Source organism: Quercus lobata, chromosome 2 (assembly GCF_001633185.2).
Source record: "Quercus lobata isolate SW786 chromosome 2, ValleyOak3.0 Primary Assembly, whole genome shotgun sequence".
Taxonomy (NCBI): domain Eukaryota; kingdom Viridiplantae; phylum Streptophyta; class Magnoliopsida; order Fagales; family Fagaceae; genus Quercus; species Quercus lobata.
The window spans coordinates 92,843,576-92,864,797 of NC_044905.1; positions in this window are offsets into that span (position 1 = coordinate 92,843,576).

Consider the following 21,222-nt stretch of genomic DNA (forward strand, 5'->3'; position numbering starts at 1 on the left):
CCTTTTTATGGCACTTGGAACATGTATACTGATTCTAATTTCTTATGGCCCCATTTATTTGACGAGATCGTTAACTTTTGATTTTTTTTTTTATTTTTTATTTTTTATCATTTCTACGGGCTTGTTGGTTTGAGAACCATGTTTGTAAGTAGGGTCTTTAGACCGTCATCTATTAGACCGTCTGCCTTATAGGTTCGTTAGTTCTAGGACCTGGTCCATATGATGATATTTTCATCTATTGGATCGTCAGCTTTTTAGTCTTCATTAATCCCTTAGCCTTGATGTCTTTGACATCCTTTTTGGCCCGTCAGCTTTTAAGCCTTGGTGTATTTAACACCTTTATTAGTCCTTTGTTTTTTAGGACCTTGTCCATGTGATGATTATTTCGTCATTTGGACCGTCGGTTTTTTTTTTTTGGGTTTCCTGGACCGTCGGCCTAAGCCTTGATGTTTTTGACATCTTTTTGGCCCTTCAGCTTTTTAAGCCTTGGTGTTTTTAACACCTTCATTAGTCCATAGTTTTTTAGGACCTCGTCCATATGATGATTGTTTCATTTTTTGGACCGTCGGCCTTAGTCTTGATGTCTTTGACATCTTTTTGGTCCGTATGTTATGGACTTGGCGGTTTTGGCCGCGAACTTAGTAGATCGTAGAAAAAATACACTTTAGTAATTTCCGAAAAACTCCTCTTATTGCCATGCATTCAAATAAAGGTAATTAAAACCAAATCCTGCCCCTTGGGCTAAAAAGAAGAATTGTTGCAAAAGATTAAAGTAAATGATAGTTCTGAGGAGTGAGACTAAAGTCTTGCTGGAATGTAAAATAAAATAAGAAGAAATTGAACTTCGTGCTGTCGCTTCTACTGGTAGTATTTTCGCAGGTGCTCGGTATTCCACGGGTGCGGCAGTTTCTTTCCTTCCAACGTTTCTAGATGGTATGTGCCTTTCCTTTGCCACGACGTGACTCTGTAGGGTCCTTCCCAATTGGGGCCGAGTTTCCCTTGGGTAGGGTCCCTAGCGGCGCCCATGACTTTTCTAAGAACAAGGTCTCCAACCTGGAAGTCCCTGTGTCGAACCCGGGAGTTGTAATGTTTAGCCATACGGTCCTGATACCGAGCGAGCCTTTGTTTTGCTATTGCCCTGATTTCGTCTATTAGGTCCAGCTGTAGTCGCATAGCCTCGTCATTTTTGTTTTCGTCGTGGTTGTGCACCCTGTAGCTTGTGAGCCCAACTTCTGCTGGAATGACCGCTTCGCCTCCATACGCCAGTCGAAATGGTGTTTCTCCTGTGGGTGTCCTTGCTGTCGTCCTGTAAGCCCATAATATGCTTGGCAATTCATCGGGCCATATACCCTTTGCCCCCTCGAGCCGAGTCTTGATAATCTTGAGCAAGGATCGGTTCGTTACTTCGACTTGGCCATTAGACTGAGGGTGGGCGGGGGAGGAATAGTGGTTCTTTATTCCTAGCTGCGAGCAGAAATCTCGAAAGGGGTCGTTGTCGAATTGTCGTCCGTTGTCCGAGACGAAGACTCTAGGAATGCCAAACCTGCATATGATGCATCTCCAAACAAAGCTTCGTACGTTTTTCTCCGTGATCGTGGCCAAAGCTTCAGCTTCCACCCATTTTGTGAAATAGTCGATGCCTACCACCAGGAATTTTAGCTGTCGTGCTGCTATAGGGAAGGGTCCCATAATATCTACGCCCCACTGTGCGAACGGCCATGGGGCCGTCATTGGGGTCAGCTCTTCGGTTGGTTGCCTAATAATGTTGCTGAACCTTTGGCACTTGTCGCAGGCCCTTACATAGGCTTCGGCGTCCTTCTGCGTGGTGGGCCAATAGTACCCTGCTCGCACAAGCTTGTGTACCAACGATCTGGACCCTGAGTGGTTTTCGCAGATTCCTTCATGCACCTCTCTCATGACGTAGTCTGCCTCTTCCATATCCAAGCATCTTAAATATGGTCGGGAGAAACCTCTCTTGTAAAGGACGTCTTTTATCAGGACGAACCTCGCAGCCTGGACCTTAAGTCTCCTTGCGGCTTCCTTCTCGTCTGGTAAGACCCCGTTTTTCAAGTATGAAACTAACGGCGTCGTCCAGCTTCTGCCGAAGCATATTTCCTGCATGTTGCTGAGGTTTATTAGCGGAGAAAGCTGTATGAAGGAGAGTACATTACCAGGGATGACCATTTGTTCCGCCGAGGCGGCTTTCGCGAGGCGGTCGGCTCGCTCGTTTTCTTCTCTAGGAATTTGGACAACTTTAGCTTCTAGGTCATCCACTATCGCCTTTACTTCACCAAGGTACTTCTTCATCTTTTCGCCCTTGCATTCATAGTCTCCATTTATTTGGTTAGTGACGACCTGCGAATCGCAGTAGATGACTACCCTCGCGGCTCCTGCCGCTTTGGCGAGGTTGAGCCCTGCTATCAGAGCCTCATACTCTGATTCATTGTTGGTGGCAGGGAAGTCGAGACGGACCATACATTCAATGGTGTCTCCTTCGGGCGATAATAGCATAATGCCGGTGACGACCTGCGAATCGCAGTAGATGACTACCCTCGCGGCTCCTGCCGCTTTGGCGAGGTTGAGCCCTGCTATCAGAGCCTCATACTCTGATTCATTGTTGGTGGCAGGGAAGTCGAGACGGACCATACATTCAATGGTGTCTCCTTCGGGCGATAATAGCATAATGCCGGCCCCTACGGCTTGTCTGTTAGATGACCCGTCTGTATATATACTCCATTGAGGGGACTCTGCTGCCCCCTTGTCTTTATCATGAGTGAACTCAGCTATAAAGTCGGTGACGACCTGTCCTTTGATGGCAGTCCGTGGGCGGTATTGAATATCAAATTCGCTCAGTTCTATAGCCCATAATGCCAATCGTCCCGCGGCCTCGGGACTGCTCATTGCTCGCCTTAAAGGCTTGTCAGTCAAGACGTTCACCGTATGGGCTTGGAAGTACGGGCTTGTCAGTCAGTTCACCGTATGGGCTTGGAAGTACGGTTTGAGTTTGCGGGCTGCCGTAACCAATGCAAAGGCAAGTTTTTCCATGGGCGGGTATCTTTCTTCGGCCCCATGAAGCGCTCGGCTTGCGTAGTACACGGGCTTTTGCACTTTCTCTTCTTCTCTGATCAAGGCCGCGCTAACTGCCGCAGGGGAGACGGCTAGATAGAGAAAAAGCTCCTCTCCTGGCTGCGACGGGCTTAATAATGGTGGGGAGGAAAGGTAAGCCTTCAATTCTTCGAACGCTTGCTGGCATTCGTCAGTCCACTCGAAGGATTTCTTCAATGTTCGGAAGAAGGGTAAACACTTGTCCGTGGCCCTTGACACGAACCTGTTTAGTGCCGCTACCTTTCCGTTGAGGCTTTGCACCTCCTTCACATTTCTTGGTGGTGCCATATCCAGGATGGCCTGGATCTTGTCCGGATTTGCTTCGATGCCCCTCTGAGACACCATGAATCCTAAGAATTTTCCTGCCGTTACCCCAAAGGCACACTTTCCTGGATTGAGCTTCATATTGTAGGAGCGAAGTGTGTCGAATGTTTCTTTGAGATCTCCTAGATGATCTTCCTCCCTTCGGCTCTTCACCAACATGTCGTCACATAGACTTGGACATTCCTCCCAATCTGCTGCGCGAACATTTTGTTCATGAGTCTCTGGTATGTTGCGCCTGCGTTCTTCAGGCCGAAGGGCATCACCTTGTATCAGAAGAGGCCTTGGCTGGTTACGAACGACGTTTTCTCTTGGTCGGCTTCATGCATTCGGATTTGGTTGTACCCCGAGAAGGCGTCCATGAAGCTCAGCAGCTGGTGTCGAGCCGTAGAGTCTACTAGGATATCGACCCTCGGGAGGGGGTAGCTATCCTTGGGGCATGCCTTATTGAGATCGGTGAAGTCCACGCACATCCGCCATTTCCCGCACGCCTTCCTGACCATCACCACATTTGCTAGCCAGTCGGGATAGTATACTTCTCTAATAAAACTTGCTTCCCGTAGCTTTCTGACTTCTTCTGCTATGGCTCGGTCTCGCTCGGGGGCAAACACTCTCTTCTTCTGTCTGACAGGTAGGAAGGCGGGCGATACGTTCAACCTGTGCACCATGACTGAAGGATCTATTCCTGGCATATCTTCATGATCCCACGCGAATACGTCTCGATTGCATCTGAGGAAGGCTATGAGCTCCTGACGGATCATGGTGTTAGCAAGTGTTCCAATTTTGGTCGTTCGACTAGGATCGGAACTGTCAGGGGGTATCTCTTCCAACTTCTCGACCGGCTCTGTTACCATCCGGCGTTCTTCTATGCTTAAAGCTTGAACCTGATCCTCCATTTCCATCATGGCTATGTAGCATTCGCGTGCAGCCATCTGACTCCCGTACAGTTCGCCTACTTCGTAATCAGTCGGGAACTTGATCATTAGGTGATAGGTGGAAGTTACTGCCTTCCATGAGTTGAGCGTGGGTCGCCCTAGGATAGCGTTGTAGGCTGATGAGCAATCGACCACCAAGAATGTCACGTCCCTGGCTATTTGTTGAGGGTAATCGTCTACAATGACGGATAATGTGACTGCGCCTATTGGGAATACCCGGCTCCCGCCGAAGCCAACAAGCGGGGCGTTGGTTAGGATCAACCGCTCTCTGTCGATCCTCATCTGCTGGAACGCTATATAGTATAAAATATCCGCTGAGCTGCCATTGTCGACCAGCACCCGGTGCATGTTGTAGTCCCCCACACGCAGGCTGACGACGAGCGCATCATCATGTGGATGGTGAAGGCGTCGCGCGTCTTCCTCTGAAAATCCAATTGTGGGACCTTCTCTCCGTGCTATCTTCGGCACGACTCCCGTCAGCTGAACATTTTGTACCATCTGAAGATAGGTCTTGCGGGCTTTCTTGGATGACCCGGCGGCAGCCGTTCCTCCTACGATCATCCTGATATCCCCGATCGGAGGCCTTGGTCGCTCATTGTCCCGTTGGGGGTGTTGGTCTTGTGCGGGAGGATCTGCTTTCTCTTTGCTAACGAATCTCTACAGCTTTCCTTGTCTGATAAGGGCCTCAATCTGCTGCTTGAGGTCATAGCAATCAGCCGTGTCGTGGTCGTGGTCGCGGTGGAAACGGCAATACTTATCCCTGGAACGTTTGTTGGGATCGCTTTTCAGTTTTCCTGGGAACGTCAGAGCCTCTTCGTCCTTGATTTGCATAAGGACTTGATCTACCGGGGCTGTTAGCGGAGTGAAGCTCGTGAACCTTCCCCCCATGGGTCTAGGGTGCCTTTCTTCCCTCCGGTCTCCTGTTTTTGTCTTCTTTCGGCCTTGGTCCTGCCGATTGTCTTCCTGCCGTTCTCTTTTCCTTGGCTTCTCTTCCCGAGCCAACAGCGCATCCTCGGCGTTCATGTACTTTGTGGCGCGGTAAAGCACTTCCGACATGGTCTTAGGGTCGTTTTTGTATAGGGAAAACAAAAATTTTCCCTTCTTCAAGCCATTCGTGAATGCCACAACAAGGATCTTATCGTCGGCTTCGTCGACTGAGAGTGCTTCTTTGTTGAAGCGGGAGATGTAAGCCCTTAAAGTTTCATCTTCTCGCTGTTTCATGCTCATTAAGCACGCTGTAGACTTCTTGTATCGATGGCCTCCAATGAAGTATGCGGTAAACTGAGCGCTGAGCTCTTTGAAGGTGCTGATGGAGTTTGGTGTCAGTCGGCTAAACCAAATTCTCGCTGCGCCCTTCAGTGTTGTAGGGAAGGCCCTACACATGATGGCGTCCGCTACTCCTTGAAGGTGCATTAGGGTCTTGAAGGTCTCCAGGTGGTCCAACGGGTCCTTGACCCCATCATAACTGTCTATCTGTGGCATGCGGAACTTACTTGGTAAAGGGTAGGAGTTGACGGTGGCGGTGAACGGCGAGTCAGTTCGGTTGACAAGGTCGTCCAGGTCGCTTGATACTCGTCCCTTAAGAGCATTCATCATAACCTCCATTTGTTCCTTCATGGCCTGCATCTCCGCGATAACAAGTGGCAGAGCAATTTCTGCGAGGGAGGGGATGCTTGTGTTCTGCCGCTCTGGTTTGCTCGGGGCGTTGCTGGCTTGGGGCCCTTCCTGATTTCTCCTGTCGGCGCTGGTTCCTTCTTGATCTGCTTTTTGGTTGTTGGGGGCTGCATTCTTCTGTTTCAGTTGCTCTTCTAGGTCGTGGTTTTGTTTGGTGAGGCGCTCTACTGCAGCGGCGAGTGTCCTCACCTGTCTTTCAAGAGCAGTCGTAGGGGCTTCTTCTTCTTGAACGTCGTTGGTAGTCGCCATTGAGCGAGTGAGTACCATGTAACTCTTTTGTCTAGGAAGCGAGAATGTGCTACGTTTCCCACAGACGGCGCCAACTGATGATGTCGAAAATAATACCACCAGTGAGTCACACGTTCCTCGTACGATCGCGAATGGCACCTGCACAACGAAAACGAGTAACCTAACAGAGAGTACCGATGTGGTACCGGCCAAACACCCTCCGAAGGTCAAGTTAGAATTATTCTCACTGCTCTAGAGTGCTAGAGAGGGTAAATTATGCGTACCTTAGTTTGTGAGGGTGCTGGGGTTTTTATACTAGTAGAAGGTTGACCTCTTTACCTTGGAGTAGAAGTCCTTTCCTTATAGGAGTTCCTTTGAGCGTATTTTACGGGATCTTTTCCTTATGGGGATCCTTTGATTATTATCTAGCGTGGGAAGCAAGTAAACTTGTGCCCGGTCCGTCAGCTTCAATTTACCTTCCTCACTTTTGTTATGCCGTCAGCCTTGGAGCCGTCAACCATGGAGTCAGCCGACTCTATGACCGTCAGATTTTTATGCCGTCAGTTACGCCCAAAGGAAATGTACTAAAACGTCGGTTTTACGTCCGTGTGGTTAGGCTTTTCTTTTATCCTCATCAAATATAGTAAGACTTATGAATAATACAAAAAAGTGTAGTGAGACCCATAAATAATAATAAAAATAAACTAAATAGTAAAATAAGCTGATTTTTTAAGTTGGAATCAAACACACAAATAATAAACCTAGGGATATAATAAACCTAGGATGTTCCATTAGACTATGTTGGTGGTCGATTTAATTAATTCATATATGATAAAAACGTCTCGAGATTAACACAATATACTCTATTTCTATGTTCAATAGATCTTCTCGTTAAATACAATCATATATATATATATATATATTAGTACAAAACAAATAATCGACATGAAATTAATGACCCCCGTACTCTTACGAAAATATCACCTATACATGACAATCACTTGAGGGTAGTTCTAGACCATAGTCAAATCTAATTTGTACGCTTGCGGTCTAGAGTTTTGACCCACGGACAGCGTGGTGGGGTCACTGAGAGGAGAGTCTTTTCCACAATCCTATTTGGGATAAGGCTGAACACTGCATTATTTTTATTTTTTCTTGAAACTTTTTATTTTTTCCTTGGAACTTCAAAAGGCTAAAAAGAGAAAAACTAGTTTGCTTGCCATTAGTTAAAAACTCAATTTATTTTACTATTATTTATAAATTTTATTATACTTTTTTATACTATTTATGGATCTCATTATATTATTTCAGCTAATTTTTATTTTTATTTACCGTATTTTCAATAAAAAGTTTTTAATTTTAACTAAGGGTTTATTTGAATACCGTTTATTTTGCTAAAAATTGAAAACACTGTAACAAATAATTTTAAAATAAGATAAAACAGTGCACACGTGGGTCCCAACAAAGAGTCGTGCACAGTGCACAGTGGTTGAACTGCATGAATGGACAAACACGTGCACAGTGCACAATGGCTGAATTGCGTGAATAGACAAACTGAACAGTACACGTGGGTCCCAGCAAAGATGGACAAACTGCGTGAATGGCTGAATGTGCACAGTGTAAGAGGGTCCCACTTCAAACGCAAAAATGCACAGTTAACGCAATCCAAACGCACACTAAATAAGCTGTTTAAGTGTCCGTTTGACATGATTAATTTTGCCAACTTATTTTACTATTCAGCTTATTTTTGCTACTATTCATGGGTCTCATTGCACTTTTTGGTACTATTCATAGGTTCCTCTATATTATTTCAGCTAACTTTTATCTTTATGTACAGTACTTTCAGCGAAAAACTTTTAGTTTCGGCAAAATAAGAGAATCCTAAACAAACCCTTAATATGCATTTGGGAAGTGCGTTTTGTGCAACGCACGTGAACAGTAACTTTTTTATTATTATTTTTATTGTTTTCATTTTTTTTTTCAATTTTTAGCAAAATAAATAGTATCCAAATGGATACTTAGTGTGTGTTTGACATTGATTACAGACACTTATTAAACTACCAGTTTGGTTTTTTTTTTTTTTTTTTGCTGGCTAATTGTTTATTACGGGGATAGTCCCCCGTGTTAACGGTTACAAGAGGAACCGGGTACTACTAGACTATAAGGCCCGGTGGTACCAGTTTGGGTAATTTACACCAAAATCTAACCAAACATCACAGTGATTATTTGTTTACAAAATTGTGTGTAATAAGTTGTGATATGGAGGGGAGCGGATTTATGTCTTAAGACTTATCTCACATTGAAAGTTAGAATTTTTTTTTAGTGGGTATATAGAGTAACATGAATACTAACAAATAAAATAACAAGCTAAGCGATTGATTGTTAAAAAAATATATAGTGTAGATTGAGATATGTGTTAAAAATATAGATATAGTGTATAGATTGAGATATGAAATGAAGGAAGTATTGTTTATCTTCTAAGACTTGTACCATTTAGAAAGTTTACAAGATAGGTATATATAAATAAAATTTTTGAAAAATTTTATGGACATATGACTTTAAAACGCGTGCGGGTGCATGATGTAAAGTACACTTGGCACTTGGAAATGTGGCACATGTGCATTAGACATTGATTTTTATTTTTTATTTTTAATTTCATTGAATAAGATAAGATACACTAGATCATAACACATGAAAGTTTCTTTTAATTAACTGATTTTAAAAGATAATTATTTTTGAATGGTTATGAATTAATATGAAAAGTCAAGATGTTCATAAGAGCACTCTCATCAGGTGTGTCAAACACCAAAAACCATCCCTCATCAACTCTTCCAAATCTCAAAATATTTGAGACATGGCTATAGTACCGTCTCATATATGAGACGGTACGGACATCAATGCCAAACACTGTTTGGCTTATTTAATTCATTTTTTCTCTCTCCTCCTATCAAATGTCTCTCTCTGTCTACATCTCTCGCTCTCTCTGTCTAGCATTCTTGCCACGCCCTCTCGCCACACCGATCTCACCACGCCGATCTCACCACGTTGATCTCGCCATCGTCAATCTCTCCCTGCTGATCTTGCCACGTCGAGAGACAGAGACCACCCAGGCTCGCCACTGATCACTGACCCACTTTACGACGAAGAGGAACTCCAGTGTGAAGGACACGGTGGCCGGAAGTGAAAACTTCCATTAGTGATGGCGATGGAGGCGGTCTGGGATGTGGGTTTGTTTGATTTGGTGGATGGGATGCGGTTTGTTGAATTTTATAATTGATTCGGTGGATTTGGGATGTGGGTTTGTTTGATTTGGTGGATGTGGGTTTGTGCCGGTGGTGGATGTCCGATGGTGGTGTCGGTTTGTGCCGGTGATGGATGTGGGTTTGTGCTGGTGGTGGGTTTGGGATGTGGGTTTGTTTGGTTTGGTCTCTTTGGTTGTGGTTTTTTTTTTTTTTTTTTTTTTTTTTTTTTTTTTTTTTGAGGTGGCGTTGGTGGATGTGGGTTTGTGCCGGTGGTGGCCGTCGGTGTTGTTGCCGGTGGTGGCCATCGGTGTTTGTGCCGGTGGTGGCCATTGGTGATGATGGTGATGATGGTGATGATGATGATGATAGTGATAGGGATAGGGAGGATTTAATATATTATTTTAATGTGTAATAAATATAATTTTAATGTATAGAATTGAAGTATAAAATATCTGATAAATGATATGTTGTAAAATGATGTGCTAAAATGATAAAGTGGGTTTTTGGTGTGTTAAAATGACATTTTTTATGAGAGAGCTGATGAGAATACTCTAAAGGTGTCAATTCAAATGAAGAGCCATTACTCATATTGTCTATAAATTAAGGGGTTAAATCATATTCAAATACATATTATTGTAAGATATTCTCCTAAGACATTTCAAAGAAAAACTGTCTACAACTGTGATTTTGATGTATCCTAGAGATGAATTGCTCTTAACCCGATAACAAATTCTTCTAAGGTGGGATAATTATAATCTTAAAGATAATGTTAATACACATGCTTTAAAGTCACATTTTCTCCTCTTTCTTTATTTTTATTTTTATTTGTTATCATTTTCTCATTCTAATTTTCTTACACATTAATAATTATACCTAAGGGAAAAGGGAAATAAAGAAAAAGAACATGTTCATGAACATATTCCCATTTCCCTATTAGGAATCACTCTCATGACCTGCATAGAAATAGTGCTTTACTCCTAAATGTCCCGTCAATTAGTATGCCTCAACGCATTTCAAGGAGAACCATTTGGCTTTGGGTTTGAGTGACGTTTCACGTCTATCCCAACTCATACATTGATTTTTCAACATCAGTCGATTCAGACATTCACTTAGCTTCACCCAAGCTTCATCCTAGTCATGGATAGATCACTCAGGTTTGGGTCTTGTTAAGGCATATAAAAGTGACATTTACTATTTAATCTATCGCAAATTAATTGATTTGAATACATTTTATTTTTCTTAAAACTATTGTTATATTTTAATGTGTAATCTTCAATGTATTTAACCAAAAAAACTTAATTTAAAATGCTTAAATAATATCAATTGTGATTAATATATTTTAATTAGTAAAATACAAAAACCAATCCTGAAGTTTTGACTAAGGGTCTGTTTAGGATCCACTTATTTTGTTGAAATTGAAATTTTTTTACTGAAAGTACTATAGATAAAGGTAAAAGTTAGTTGAAATAGTACAGGAGGACCCATGAATAGTATCAAAAAGTGCAGTTGAGCCCATGAATAGTAGCAAAAATAAGCTGAATAGTAAAATAAGCTGGCAAAATTAATCATGCCAAACGGACACTAATACCAAATATTACAAAAACTTTTCAAAAATATCCAATTTTCTCCCTTAGCACAAATGATACTTTACACTGTTTGAAAGTTCTATGCTTCTTTAAGTCATTTGCTTCCTCCCAACAACTTGTCTTGACTGGATAGGTCTCATAGTGATTGTATGACAATTATATGTGCAAGAGAGTAGCTAGCTAGCCAATGGTAGATAAATAGTAGCCAGAACTACAAAAGAAAGCATAAAAAGCTAGGGCATTTTCAACATGTCATTTTTTCTTAGGTAGAAAATTGGATATTTTTGAAAATATAGTAGTAACTCACATTAGCCCAAATCTGAACAATAGTTTTTTGTATTTTAACCCTAATTTAAATAATGATTATACATGACTTGTATTTTACCCTAATTTAAATAATAATTATACATTACTTAATGGAAGAAAATATTTTCTTGAATTTAATAAAATTGATTTGATCAATGCGTGTGTGTGTGTTATTTTGGGGATTTAAAAAATTATCGATATATTTAACTTGACTCTCCCTAGAATTTTTTTTGACTCCATCATTATACATCAATATACTCTCAGAGTGCTGAATAAATACTTGTGGGGGGCCAATTATCTAGAAGGTACTATTAAAACTGTATGAATTGGGCCTATAACCCAATCCGAGGATATTAACTAATCCAAGGATGGTCAAATAAGGTTATAATGAGAATAGTATAAGAAGAAGAAATAAAGATTGTATGTGATAGTCCAAAATACGCCCGAGGAGAAAAGTCATCTCGGAAACGGAGATCTGAGGTCAGTAAGAATGTCTTATCATCTTGGACATTCTTCAAGGTTGCATCACAACTAGGAGTCGGATATTGGATAAGGGATGAGCAAAGGGAGGCAACAAATATCTTCAAAAGCTGCTACCTCCACATTAAATGCCTCTCAACTAACTCTCTGGCCGCATTAATGTGGAGGTGATACCTGAACAGTGGTCAAGCAGCCTTATAGCTACTAATTGATGGTTCTGGGAGGTGTTGGATGGGACAAGAAGGAGTTCCTAGAATCTAACCTACATGTGTATGGGAGATGATACCAAGATTATAGTATATAGCATAGGAAGGTGGCCTAAAGGAAAGGGATCGGAAAAACCAAGAAATCTTTGTAATAATACTTTGAACTCTTGTAACTTTGTTCATCAATAAGACATTATAACATAGCTCCTCAGGTCGTGCCGAAGATAGATTTTCTTATCTTATTTGTGTTTATTGCTCTTAAATCAGCAACTATTATTGTCTTTCTTCTGGAATAGAATTAGTTCTTTCACCCACGCTCTACAAATTTATTGTTCGGGCTTGTTGGGCTAAAACCCAATCTTATACTAGGTCCAATCCAAATTCAGTCCTTACAATACTCATCTTCGACACTTATGAGGGAAACGATTTGTGTGATAAGATATGCATGACATTATATTTTCAAGCCGTTTTTCTAATATTTCTAAGTGGATAAAATTTTATTTCAAAATGGTTTGGAGGAATCTTGTCTAACCTCTTAGGTGGGTGATTCATAAAATCATCAATGGATATTGAATCGCTCAACTTATTAAATTATTTAAATGGAGAATTGTTTGTTTTAAATTAAGGGTAAAAGAGCTAAAAAGAATGTATTAGGATTATTTCATATTCCAAATAGATTTCTATATTTTTCTATTCATATTACATATCTCAAATTTAAATCTGTATTAAGTTTAGAGAAATGTTATGTTTACAATATTTTCACAACAAATTTTATGTGATAGGTTGTTACAAGTTGTTATTGGTGAGATAGAAAAATAATTTGAGTGGTATGTTCAAATTAGAATCAATAACAACTAACCACCTATAATTTTTACAAAAATATTGTAAATCTATCACATTTCATTAAGTTTTTGTTTAATTACTTGCAATAACTATCGTTTAACATCCAGTTGGGAAGCTGGTGGCCCTACGCCGCACCTAACCAGGAGCAGGAAAGGAAGAAAATGACTGAGCATGTGGTACTGGCTGTCGGTGCCAAGTGCTTGATAAGCGAAAATGAAGTTTATGTGCACCAAAAAAAAAAAAAAAAAAACATGGCTAGAAATTCAAGCATCTGTGTATATGGGTCTCTGCAAATGCGTGTATGATTGAATATTGTGACAGGACAAGTTGACCGTACCTACCACAAGCTCGTCTTTATAACAAAATTAAATTTTTCCATAGCTATTGACCAGAGAGATAAGAGGTCGCCGTGGTCCCTTACTGGCTGCTACTTAGAATTGAGAGTGATGCTTCCCACAGATATAACTTGCTGCCAGCGGATGTGGTAAGAACTGAAAATGATGCTTCCCAGTAAAGAAGGATAATGTTTTTGCCACTGTGTCTTAAATATTTTAAGAAATGTCATGTAAGAAGATATATTTGACTTCCTGTCTGCAGACTTATTATTGTACATACCCAACTTCAATAATTTTCATAGCTTACCCATGGTGTGGTCACAAGTAGTTAGGTAGGATGGGAGAGAACTTTGTTACTTGGGTATTGCTAGAGAAGTTTATATTGTTTTATAGCTTTCTATTTTACCGAGTGCATACTAGTAAGATTAGGGCAGTGGTGGACTGGTGGTCTGGCTGTTGTATCCTTTTTTTTTTGGAGCAAAGGCTGTTGAATCCTTGGGAAGACCAATGCATGCCTAAAAAATGTCTGCTACATCAACTCATAAAATATTCCACAATTGGAAGGATTAGGATGGGTGCAATGCACCTACTTTCTCTCATAATTTTTTTTTTTTTTTTTAACTTTTTAATCAATGGTTGAGATTGAAAGTTATTTTTTGCAACTATCATTCTCAACCATTCATCGTAATTACATCATGTGCAATACCTAACTTTAAATATGCACCTGATCTCAATCTGTAAGTATTGTGTGAAAAGAATGACATAGTTTACGTCTCAACTTGGTAAAATATAATTTATGTAAATATCATTATTTAAACCACAATTTTATAAATTATGAAACTCATATATTTATGTTCATATGATCAACATATATATACTAACAAAAAAAAAAAAAAAAAAAAAAAGCTAATTCCAACCTCACATATATTTCTCATGCCACAACCAAATGTTAAAGGAAGGGGAAAAAAGAAAAAGAGGAAGGTCATAGCTAGCTTTACCCGTTGTTGGAAAGGAGTTTTTAGTTTTACTTCTTAAGTTAGAAATGATTCAGCTGGGTTGATCAAAAAATTTAACTATGGACCAAGATGCAGCAAAGGGTCAGAGAGTTTGGCCAAGAATGAAAATTAATGGTGATATCCATAGGATAAAATCTAATTTTTGAGTTGTGATTTTATGTTGTAGATCATCCTTTTGCAATTGTGGAAATTGCCAACTAAGCATGTTGCATCTTCCAATTTTTCAATCATGATTTTGAATAAAATAATGAGTTAAAATGGTGGTGGGCTTATTGATTTGGGAAGTAGGGGCGGAGCTATGTTGAAGGGTGGGGGGCCATGGCCCCCAAAATTTTGAAATTTTTTTGAAATATATATATATATATATAATTATTTTAATGTTTTTAAAATTTAGTCTACAAAAATAAGAGGTGGCCCCCCAAGTATTTGAATTAGTCCAATGATGCTCTTAAATTTTTTTTTTTTTTTTTATCTAATAGTTATAGAGACATAACTTTATTTTTTGCAATTCTATTTTTTATTATAAAATGTGCTCTTATATTTATTAAATATTTGATAAAATTTGACACCAAACATGTTTGAATTTATCTTTTTTAACTTGTTATGTGGCGATTAACAAGTCATTGATTCATTAAAAAAATCTTGTTACTAAAACTACACGTGAAATATCTCTTTAGTTGCCACATAGTCGGTTAAAGCAAGATAGTTTCAAATATGTTTGAAGCCTAACTTGTTCCTTCAAGTTTTGGATCATTCATGTTTTTGAAAATTTCATTAGTTCAATTAAATGATTTTTCACTTACATTATTATAAAATTTGATAATTTGTATAGAAAATGAAACTTTTTAAGAATTTCATTATGAAAAATGGTAAAAATGAATTTTATTAATTTTATGAAAGATCACCCCATTAAACATAATTTTGATTGAAAATACTAAACTCTTTTTTTTTTTTTTTTTGGGTATGTATATATATAACTTATCAAATAAAAAAGTGTGTGTACATATATGTGTGTTTATATAATAAAAAAAGCGTGTGTATATGTGTGTGTGTGGAGAGTTGTCTTGATAAATATATTAGTGCTACAACTTGGTTCCCTCAAACAAAAATTCCTGACTTCGCCCCTGTTGGGAAGTGATCGTAATTCAGAAGTCCCAAATTCAATTCACTGCATCATTAATTCATGAAGTTTTAGGATTGTTTTATTAAGAGAGTGAAATAATTTAAGGGTTCGTTTGGATTGAGCTTATTTTTGCTGAAACTGAAAACACTGTAGCGAAATAATTTTTAAATGTGTGAATAGTATTATGGGACCCATTTTTAATGAAAAAACTGCTGAAAAGTGAAGTTTGTGGGTCCCGTGGGACCCACTAATGTGCTGAAAATGGCTGAAAAGTCAAAATTTTCGGCTACTGTTCATGCACAGTACATGAATAGTAGCCTTTGTCTCCCATTACGCGTGCAAAAAAAAAAAAAAAAAAAAGGGAAAACACAAAAGAGGAAAATGCAGACGCCGAATCCAAACGCTCACTTGGTCAAATCTTGAAATGCCATTTTTTTCTATAAAAAAACAAAATGATAATCTATTTTAACACTTTGTTTCAAGAGAATCAAAGCAACCATATTTTCAATATTTGATATTAAAATTATAATTTTGTCTCATATCACTCGGTGAGACATCACCATATCATCCAAAATCCCACTTATGCTTATTATAAAAATCTCACACTTTTTTCTTCTTCTTTTTTTTGCTAAGATAAGAATCTCACACCTTAATCCATGTGGGATAAGTGAAACTGAAATTGTGTGGACACTTTGGGCCCGTTTGGTAAGAGATTTCTATTAACGTTGTTTAAGGGTCCGTTTGGTTGGAGGGGTGGAAAAGTGGGAGGATAGAAAAGATTTTAATTTCTCTCCTTTTTGTTTGGTTGGGAGTGGAAAAATAGAGGGATAGAAAAAGTGAGTTTGTATAAATTTACTCATACACCCTTGTTAAAAAATGATGATCAATTAAAACAAAAAAGTGACAAACAACTAAAAAAAAGCAATCACCCAATTTATTAAAAAATAAAAATCATGTTCCAAAAAAAATCATGTATAGTTAAACCCAAAAAAGAAAAAAAAAAAAGAAGAAAGCAAAACAAAACAATTATCACACAAGGAAAAAAAAATAATAATAAAAAGCAACATCCAGGAAAGAAAAGAAAAAAAAAATTGGCAACGTGCCCACCCACAACCACAGCCCAGGAAAGCAAAAAATTAATTATAAAAAAAAAATGCAAAGTCCAGTCGTCAAAGAAAAGAAAAAAAAGAGCAAAGAGAGGCAACGTGCCCAGGAAAAAAAAAATTGGATATGAGTATTTTTGTCCATTAAGCAATTTATTTTCTCCTTTTAGTTTTCTTTCTATTTTGGAGAGAAAACTTTTTGGTAGGTCTGGAGAGAAAATACTTGAACCTCACAATTTATTTTCCTTTCTTTCCACCCAACTAAACACACTCAAAAAAGTTTTCCTTCCCATTTTCTTTTCAAAGTTTTCCATCCACCTTATTTCACCTCTAAACAAACACATTTTAAATTTTGTGAAAATATGTGTAAATAAAAAAGTGCGTAAAAATACGTATTATGGTATTTAAACGTCATTATTACCAAATGGGACCTTTGTTTTCTCAATGAAAAAGTTTGTCAGCCGAAAAAGCAAGGAAACATAAAAACTTTATTTTTCTCTTTTCATATTTGAAACCAGATATGTTTGTTTATTCTGGGAGCAAGGTATATTAAACAAAATCCAATGGATAAGATATGATAACAAAACACAATTATTGATAAGTTTTGTCGGAATATTTGTAAATGAAAAAGTTTGTAAAAATATATATTATAATATTTAAATAATAATTTTCATTGTTTAAACACAGTTATGAAATGGGACCTTTGTTTTCTCAATGAAAAAGTTTGTCAGCCGAAAAAGCAAGGAAACATAAAAACTTTATTTTTCTCTTTTCATATATGAAACCAGATATGTTTGTTTATTCTGGGAGCTAGGTATAATAAACAAAATCCAATGGATAAGATATGATAACAAAACACAATTATTAGTGCAGGCGTATGCACATATCCACGTACATACGCGTTGGTGCGTGGGAACTCGGACTTCGGCACCGTGCAGAAAATGGCCAAAATGCGAGTTTTTCAGAACATCCACGTTATGCCATGATTTTTCTATCTCAAAATTTAATTTCTAATATAAATAAGCTTAAGGCATTTAAGATTCCAATTTTTGATAAAAGATAAAAGTTAATAGTTAAACTATAGAGACTATGGGAGAATGGGAAACCAAGGACAAGAGCATGGAAACCAAGGACAAGAGCATGGAAACCAAGGACAAGAATAAATAGGAAGAGGTCAAGACAAAAGGGGTACACTTTGGAAGGTTTTAATTGTCAAGGAAGCCTTGTAGCAAACATGATAACACAATCACAAAACTCGAGAAGACTGGGGTGCCCGAGAAACTTGAGGATATGGGTACATTCCTGGAAGGGCCGAGGTCTGGCCATGAAGACCACCAGACACGTGATCGAGGAAAGGAAGGAAGGTTTGTCATTGAGTGGGTGAAGGAAGGGTACAGATAAAACATCCATCACCTCCGCATTTAATGCTCTGCACCCACTTAGCTGACCACATTAATGGTGGAATGACTCCTGAATAATGTTATCACAGCTCACAACCTAATAGAGAAACCTTCTAATAAGGCCCTAATGGGACAAGCATATGAAGAAAAAGCTTTGGCTGTCCAAGTGGAAGGCCAGGACGCAATCTGGATGACTATATAAAGGAAAGGGAACCCTACAAGATAGGGGATCAAGAATCAAAGTAGAAAAGAGAGAGAGTGGGAACATTGTAGTTCAAGAACAAGTATTAACCTACACCTCAACCTAAAACCGAGGAGCATTGTTGTATTAATCCTAGACATAAGGTGTTTTACTTTGCCTGGCTTATATATATCAAACATACATTCCAAGATCACTTCATAGAATTGTTAAAAAGGGTAAACAAGGTTGATTGACATGCCATCTCTATAAATTAATTGTGTGAGATTAAAATCTTACTTATCCAATTTTGGCCCGCCACAGAGACTAATTTGACAATTTTTATATATATATATATATATATATATAGTCAGAACTGAGAGAAAATCTAATTAAATTTCAAATTGAAATTCAATTTGAGTCTAATTTTGCGTCACATGTCCCATCTAATCTAAGTTTTAAAATTTTGTGCTAAGTGAGTTAATTCAGTGTAAAAATTGGATTTTAATCAGAGTTTAATTTTGCGTCACGTGTCCCATCTAATTTAAGTTTTTTTTTAAATTTTTGTTCTGAATGAATTAATTCAGTGTAGAAAGTGAGGAGTCCAATATAAATAAACCATAAAAAAACCTAATAATATATTTAACTCTATATATAAAATTAGAGGAAAAGAGATTTTAAATGATTTTATATTTACGAGCCATTTTTTTGTGTAACTAAAAATAATTCAAATTTATAAGTTATTTATGTAATATACCATGACTATGTATGGTCCATTACTAAATAGGTAATATATATATATATATATATATATATATATATATATATTAAACCAAAGTTTAGAGAAAATTCAATTAGAATCAAAATTGGATTTTGCTTTTGTTAGCTTTCCATAAAGATTAAATTGTTTAGATTTTTGCTATTATTTTTTCTCTAAATTAATTAGCATATTTTTTTATACTGTTTCTGTTCAGATATTTTGTATGCAAAGGTCTTGAACCTAAAAAATTGTAATTGAGCTGAACAATCCTATGCACCTATCATCGTTCAATTTAGGAGATACTTTTGGATCAATTTATTCTTTTTATTTTGTTTTGTACTTAGTAAAATTTCACGTACAATGATTGTGGATTGATATTGTATATGTAGTATCTAATAGTGATTTTCAAAATTATATACATAGTAGTAATTTAATGAGAAACTTGGTGTAACTAATATCATAAAAATTACAGCATAAAATCATTTTAATTAGTACCTCTAAATGTCCTGGTCTAACTAATGGGTACATTTTATGTTTAATAACACAAACTAACATCAATGGCACCACTTAAATTAATCATCCTTGACAGGCCACAAACTGAATGACCCATTCTGATAGAAATTAATTAATTAATTAGCCAAGCTATTAATTAATCAATTTATCATGCAAACGTGTGCTAGCACAAACAAATCACCAATAAACTAAATATGCAACAGAAAATAAATAATACGGTGATTTGTTTATGAATGGGGAAAATCTAACGGCAAAAACCCCATCGGGTGATTTTCAGGTTACTACTCCCGAAACTCCACTATTATCACAACAAGCAGTTACAAGTAAAGGAATCCCAAGTACCTTACCAACCTACAGTTGAACCCTTACCCCAATACCCAATTGGACTTGTTCTGTAGTGACAGTTCCCTTTTCTGATGCACAGCTCTCAAGTACGTGACTAATTCCTTTGCATGAATCTTAGTACGTGACTAACTCCACAACAACCCTTTGATTGTTGTAGTTGATTTACAGCAGCTTCACATAGAAACACCAATAAGATCTTCAATGTTGGTGCAAAGACTTTGCTTGGTTACAGAACCCAAAGACGTATAAGAAACACAGCAAGAATTCTTTTTTCTGTAGGAGGAGGCTTAAGGTTTCAAAAAGAAAACCTTATGAAGCTAACTAGGGTTTGGTTTTTCTTTTTCCCGCCTCCTTTAAATAGGAGCTTAATGGGCTCTCCTATTTCAAATAGGTTTACACAAACCCTGGGTTTTCCTAGTCCAATAAGGATTATACAAACCCATAAACAAATAACTTTTTAAAATAAAAACATTGCTGGCTATAATCTGAAAACCCGTAAGCTCGATCGATTGGAGCATCTATCGAGCTTTAATGAATCTCGACAGATCGAGCTTCTATCGAGGAGGTATCGAGGCCTGCAGATTTGCACTTTTCTTGAGCAGTTCTTGAGTAGTCTTCATGTCTTCAATTTAACCACTTGTAATGATCATCTTGAACCTACTTAGATTTACCTAAATACAAATAAAGTACATTTTGTCAAAGGATATGCCAATTTCATAAAAATATGTCCCCAACAATCTCCCCCTTTGGCAATCCGTGACAAAATCACAAGAGTACATTGAATGTCCTAGAATACATTCTACTCAAGATTACAGAATAAATAAGCCTAGTCTAAAAGATCTGAACCTTGGAAGTTGCTGCAAGAAGAAGGTTTGGAATCTTGACTTGGCTTTAACTTGTCTTTCCTGAAAGGCACTAAACAAAACACATCAAGATACCATGTGGAAAATAATGACAAGTTAAATAAACAAGAAACATGTGTATAAAGAGAGAAAAGAAACAACACATGTGAGATAAAGAGTGAAACACATACATCATCATCAAATATAGAAACAACACATGATGTATGTCAATTGTTACAAAACCAAAAGATACACAACACAAGAAAAATATATCAATATCAATGTGTATCAAACTAACTTTCCCCCTAAGTTAGTTACATCAAAAACTTTCTTTCCTTTAACATGAAGTTCTCCCCCTAAGTCTATTACTCCCCTTGAGAAATGACATTCAATTCCCAAATTTCTCCCCTTTTTTGACATGATTGTTAAAGGGTATAAAAAGCCAAAAGACATGACGGAGACAAACAGAAAACTGACATAGAGGGAACGAGGAGAACAAGGAACCATAGACCTACAAGAAAAAAAAAAAAACAAGATGCTACGGACACAAAGGAAAAAAATGCAAAACAAAGAAAAATGAAATGCATGTAAGGGAATCTCGATGGATCGAGAGGTGTCGAGACAGGTGTCGAGAGAACAGAACGTCGACAGATGCAAGTGTCGAGAAGGTATTGAGGAACA